This window comes from Triticum aestivum, chromosome 2A, assembly GCF_018294505.1.
Source record: "Triticum aestivum cultivar Chinese Spring chromosome 2A, IWGSC CS RefSeq v2.1, whole genome shotgun sequence".
NCBI classification, from domain to species: domain Eukaryota; kingdom Viridiplantae; phylum Streptophyta; class Magnoliopsida; order Poales; family Poaceae; genus Triticum; species Triticum aestivum.
Genome location: NC_057797.1, coordinates 413321461 through 413327946, shown reverse-complemented (window position 1 = coordinate 413327946; position 6486 = coordinate 413321461). Strand labels below are relative to the sequence as shown.

Below are 6486 nucleotides of genomic sequence, written 5' to 3'. Positions count from 1 at the left end.
TGTAAATAGGCGGCCCAGTCTAGGGAACGATTATGCACACGACCTGGTTTCCCGAATTAGTACCACCTCGCGTACATGTTTTAAATTTAAACTGAAAACGTAAAATCACGAAAAGAAGCGTATTGTGATGGTGAACCCACGGAGTCAATCCGTATTTTATTATTAGGGATAGACTAGCACAAATGTCTGTGTGTTGCATCGGGTGAAAAAACCCATACTTCCCTAACCCAATTGCTCAAGACCCCCTCTCATTCCACGACACAAGGCCAGGCATGATGACATGAACAAACTCTTTGAAATCGGCTGCCGTGAAAATATATATACTGCAGAAAAAATATGCATGTATTTTGCTTTTCCGTTCATTTGTATTCGCCCCACATGTATGTCACAAAAGCTTTAGTGGGCGTGGTGGCTAGCTTGTCGGGTGAATAAAGTGGAGGTCCACAGTTTGAATCCCAGGTGGCTCATTTTTTTTTTCTGTTTATGCAATTGTCGCCCGACCTCTCGCGCGAGGTCAATCCAAATGGGCCGGACCAGTCACATGATTCCTATGCGAATGGACGTCTTTTTGACGCAGAATGCGTGAAAGGCAAATCCTATTTGCTGCTGCAGGCGCCCGTTAACATGTATTCTGCAAACGGGCGCCTGCAGCATCCCGTACTGGGCCGGCCCGTTACTACATACTCTATTCGACAAAAAAGAAGGGAGCCATCGTTGCAACTCGAACCACAGATCTACCAGATTGATGTTTGATAGTATAACCACCACGACACACAATACGATCTGATAATATTCAACTCTTTCTTTGTTTTATTTGTTTCTTTTTCTTTTTCTATTTCCCTTTTTCTTTTTTCCTTTTTTCTTTTCTTTTTTGCGTTTTTCGTTTCTTCTTCTTCCTCGTTTCTTTCCCTTACTGATTTCGTTTTTTCTTAAATATGTGAATATTTTCAAATTCAATGATTTTTCTAAATTTGATGAACTTTTCTTTTCAAATCTTTGAACTTTTAATAATTTTTGTGAACTACTTTTAAAAATTGATTATTTTGTTTCAAAATCGATGAACCCTTTTCAAAATCTTTGAACTCTTTTCGAATTAAATGAACTTTTTTTCAAATTGGATGAACTATTTTTACAAATTGATGAAACAAATTTCAAATTTTTGATGAACATTTTTTAATTTTTTGTGAACTGTTTTCTTAAGTTGATGAACTTTTTTCAAATTGGTGAACTTTTTTTCAAAATTTTGATGAACTTTTTTCATTTTTTGGTGAACTATTTTTGTAAGTTGACGAACTTTTTTTAAAATCATTGGGCTTCTCTTGAATAGGGCGATGTTTTTATGCATGTTCGTGAACTTTTTCCGAAATTTGTGAGGTTTCATTTTTCTTAAAGAAAATCATATGTTCTCTTAAAAAAATCATATGTAAGCAGCTATGACAGTTTTTCAAGTAGTAGTGCTGCATTTTTGTCAGTTGCAAAGACACACCCTAGTGGTTAGCTGAACACACGTAGGTAGTGTAGGTAGCGAGTTGTTTATATGGGTAGAATATGTGAAGTATTAAATAGAGTTGTTTTCGTATTCTACAACACACAATGGCTTTTGGTACAGTGGTTGTTGTGAGTAGAGAAGTAAGTTTAACAAAAACATGTGGGTTCGAATCCCAGCTCTAGCGTATATTTTCTGAGGTTATTTTTCCTTTTCACTTTTACTTTTAGAAGTAGCTGCTGGGCCGGCCCGCTAGGCTGCGCGCGCGCCAAAAGAGCTCCCTGCGTCAAATACGTGCTTCCGTGATTCCCCGAATTAGTACCAACTCGCTTATATGTTTTAAATTCAAACTGAAAGCGTAAATTCACAGAAAGAAAGCGTATTGTGATGGTGAACCCACGGAGTCAATCCATGCTTTATTATTAGAGATAGATAGGTCCTCCTATCTATCCCTAATAATAACCTATCTATCCCTAATAATAAAGCACGGATTGACTACGTGGGTTCACCGTCACAATACGCTTTCTTCTCATGTCTAATACGTTTTTATAATTTGTATAGACAAAATCATAATATAAATGAGGTGGTACTAATTTGGGGTACCAAAATTTTCGTCAAAATCTTTTCCTAATGTCGTACGTCGTCGCGGCACTTTTGCAGAAAAGCCCTTCTATTTTTTGGTATTCAACCCGCACTCCCTATGTAAGTGTATCTGAAAAAACGATTCAATAAAACAGAGAAGCCCTTTCGCGTGTCCTCTGTTTCTTCGTATATGCAGACGCTCACTGTCACACCGGCAGTGTTGCAGGCCGCCGCGGCGAACGGGGTGGACGGGTGGCGGAGCAGGGGCCCCGGCCAACGGGGAGCAGGAGGTGCAACGTATGCCGGCGCCGCACGGTGACGGCGGCCATCGTACGCTCGCTCGCTTGCTGTCCGCCGCTGCCAGTCCCCTCCAGCCTCTTCCGCTGTATCCTTCCCAATCTTCGGTGTGCTTCTCTGTCGTGATTTGGATGGAAAATTGCAGTCCGTGTCCTTCTCCAACTCCAAGCAATTCAGTGCCCGACCCCGATTTGTGTTGCCTCCTATAAGAAGGAAAAGAACTCGGCCGGAATCTCCATCAAAGCCCGTCGAAATTGCAATTTTCGACGGAACGTCCAATGTTGCTGCCGAGTTCGCTGGAGGAATAAGAACGTCCGTACAGCCAACCAATGTTGCCTGCAGCCGTCGAAAGCTTTCCAAAGATACCTCTGTTGCCGTACTATTGCTTGGCTATCACATCATACAAGTCTTCCTTCTTCCGTTGGATCTCATGCATGAGGTGTTCATGAGCATTGTTGGAGGTGTGATGAGCGGTCTGAGCTCGGACGCTGACAGTTGACAAACCCCTGTACTCGCTGGAGCAGGGCCGAGTCTGCCTTGCTGTGTGTGTCTCATCATGGAGGCTGATGATCCAGTTCTTTCAGTCTGTCACCAAGGGTAGAAATTAGAGTGAGGCCAAATCTTGACATGTTTCAGTCATCCAATATATGTTTAAAACTGACAGTTATATAGAAGTCAAAAATTAGACCCACAGAACAAGTGCATCTCCTACTGACTAACCTTTGTAAAGCATATAATAGAAGAGAAAACAAGAGATGTGAAGCATTTATATCCTTTATCATATTGCAAATAGCTGAACAATAACTACATGTTCAGTATCGGAGCTATTTAGCTACCACAAGTTCAGTTGTAAGATACTTATGGCTATATATCCTATTAGGACTGACCTTATAGTCTTATATATGCTGTGGATCGATGATTTTGGATTGTGTTATTTAAAGATTATTTAAATAACTTTGGTAACTTGGTGGACTTTGCATATGGATTCATCAACTGTACGCTTTTGGTTCAGTTTAGCACTGCTCTTAATCATCCTGTTTCAAATCTTGCCATGTTTCAGTCGTCCACATACTCTGCAATGCATCATCATGCTCTATTGGCCATCGTCTTCCAATTCTTGGTAATAGTGGTCCCGCGTTAATGTAGTAATTAAAACCTGCCCGCGTCTCATATTTTACTTTGCTATTGTAGTTGGTTGCATCCTAATTAGCAAACCGGAATTGAACCTACAACACTAATTGCACCCTGTCTCTCATGCTTCTGAATTTCTGATATTGCTCAACCTTGCTACTATGAATCCTTAAAGAAGAGGAGAGATACAGAGAGCATGCCTTGTTTGGTCTGAAGCAGCATTTCTGTTGCTTCTCCTCTCTGAAGCTCATGTATGTTGTTGCTGAAAATTCAGTATGATCTCTAACAATTCTGCTTCGGGAATCAGGATAATTGCGTATTAATTTTCAGAATGTTGTCAGCCCACCATGTATGATGTTCCCCTCAATGTGCTAGGTCTGTCGGCTGTAGATTCTAGATTTGTGGGAAAAGGGATATTAGTGACATACACATGATGGAGAATGCCATGTTATTTTCTCTAGCTCATTCGGTACTATTATGTACCAGCAAAAGCTAATCTAGCATGCAAGTTTCTGAAGAATGTATTTTTTAAATCTTAATTATAGGTGATCAGCGCATATATATGTTGTATAAAGGACCAAATACAAGTCCAGAATGATAGCAAAGTATATTTTGAGAGTCCTTTTGTTACCTCGCTATTAAGACGGAATGGTAACCTTGGAATACAAGAAGATAGTAAGTTTATGACAGATTTTGTCAAAATATATATGAAGCATGACATGGTAATATCCATATCCATAATTTTCATGATCTAGGTTTCATACATTTTTATTTTTTATTTTCCTAATTATCTTTATTACAGATTGAACTTCCAATAAATACGAGCAACACACACATTGGTATTTAGCTGTTGTGAATACAAAAAAGCGTGAGATTAAAGAATGGACTCATCGTGCTCGAAGTTTGACCGAGATGATCTCTTTATTACGGTTAGTTACTACACCAATTTTAATCCTACATGTAAATGACATAAATTCATACTTCGTTAATGGGTACTCCCTCCGTCCGGAAATACTTGTCATCAAAATGGATAAAAGGGGGTGTATCTAGAACTAAAATACATCTAGATACATCCTCTTTTATTCATCTTGATGACAAGTATTCCCGGACGGAGGGAGTATCATTTCTGATCACTAATTGTTTTTTAGTTACGAGGACTACAATTTCAGGGGATGCTCACTTCAGGACTTGTGGCAGTATATCCATGAGTTGAGATGGCACCGTTTTGATATCAACACTTGGCTGCAAGAGAATTTTTGTGATGACTTGCTTCATAGTAAAATAAAAAAGAAACTTCATATCCGTTAATAAGACCGATCGATATCCATAGTACTAGAACTCTGCACTTCATTGTAATTGCATTGTAAGCTTTACCATGTTATACCCTGAATTTACAAAAATATAGGTTCATCATCAAATTATGGCACCACAATAAAATAAAACACCATAAATATATAATAGTGTGCTTTGCCCTCAAAAATGCCTTAGCTAACATGATAATTTTCAATCAGGTGAAGACAAAAAAGTGCACCTGGACCTATATGTTAATCCTTTCTTTAAGTGGTGAAGCACAGAAGAAAATAATACTTTAGTTTTCTAGATAATAAACATCAGGCAAACCAACCAAATTGATCAAAGGCATGAGGATCACTTGCAAGTTGAGTCTTTGATTGACAGAATTAACCTCTGTTATGCAATTATCTGCATGGAACAACATAAACTGGGAAATTACAGCAGGGAAGCAAGCTAGAAAAGGTGAATTTGCAAACCTATAGCTGGGGAAAGGCGCTCAACAAGTCTGGAAAGACTTGATTACGCAGTGCATCAGGTAGAACTGTGCAAGATCGCCCTTACAATTAACTACCTGCCAAAATATTTCAGCTTCAGTTTTCAGTCCATCATAGATAGAAAACTGTGTGGAATGAGTGCTCACTAACACATTCAGGCAAAAAATCCTAATGACACTACCATGCCAACCCAATATTATTAATGGAGCGGAGGCGGCGACCTTGGGCGGAAGCAAGGCGAGGCGGAGGGCAGGCAGGCGCGAGGGAGAATGGAGAGGCCAGCGGCGGCTGTCGGGAGGCTCTCCAGAACGGAAGCAAGATGGCGGCGCTCATGTGTGAAGCGGCGGGCGGCGCACACGCGAGGTCATCCAACAGGAGGCGCTCTGCAGAGATCTAGGAGGAGATGAGGTCGGCGGGAGAAGAGCGAGCGGCGTCGTGGTGTTCTCGCCGCTAAGCGATGGCAGGAGGACGGCTAGCTGAGGCAAAGGAGAGCGAGTCGGCGGTGTGCAGGAGGCTCTCAGCCGGATTGGGGAGACAGTGCGAGGCGAGAGTGAGAAGAAGTTTGCCGCCGCTGTTCTCCAGTGAGGAGGAGACACCAATGGAAGAGGCTGGCATTTTTGTTGTTTTTTTTTTGCGGCAAGAGGCTAGCATTGGGGGTTTTCTTTTTTCATCTAAACACACTGTTTTATTACTCTAAAATGTTCATAGAGATACAATTCAAGTCTGGAGGGTTTATAAGCCACAAATGGCGCCCTAAGTCCAGATCAAAGGTGTGCTTAGCAAGGATATGCGCCTCAAGATTAGTACCGCGACCTTCGAAGATGAAGGTGCATTGCTGAAATTGCTCGGACGTATTTCTTATTTCCTTCACTATGCTTTCATACATACCTCCCGCGCCTAGCTTGATGTCGTTCACCACAACTTTACAATCTGAGCCAACCAGTATATTTGGCAGCCCAAGATCCAGGGCTAGAGCAAGCGCCTCGCGACAAGCTAACGCCTCAAGAGTCCCCGGGTCCGTGATACCCGAGACTTTGATGGCTGATGAGACCAAATATTTGCCATCATGGTCCCTGCATATTGCACTATAGGTTCCTTCCTTCGCAGATCTTGAAACAGCACCATCGACTCGAATTTTTGCTATACCTTCAGGGGGATGGACCCATCTTGATATGGCGTTGTTGCTGGATGTATTGGCCACTT

The 6486-nt window shown here is 41.3% G+C and overlaps 1 long non-coding RNA gene across 1 annotated transcript; it reads right to left on the bottom strand.

The window, feature by feature from the left end:
* Positions 1–2079: 2079 nt before the first annotated feature.
* On the bottom strand, positions 2080–6037 carry LOC123188840 (uncharacterized). The gene is made up of 4 exons (XR_006495245.1): positions 5505–6037; positions 5266–5360; positions 4677–4738; positions 2080–2950 (listed from the first exon to the last, which is right to left on the bottom strand). It is a non-coding gene; the product is annotated as an uncharacterized lncRNA (long non-coding RNA).
* Between the last annotated feature and the right edge of the window lie 449 nt (positions 6038–6486).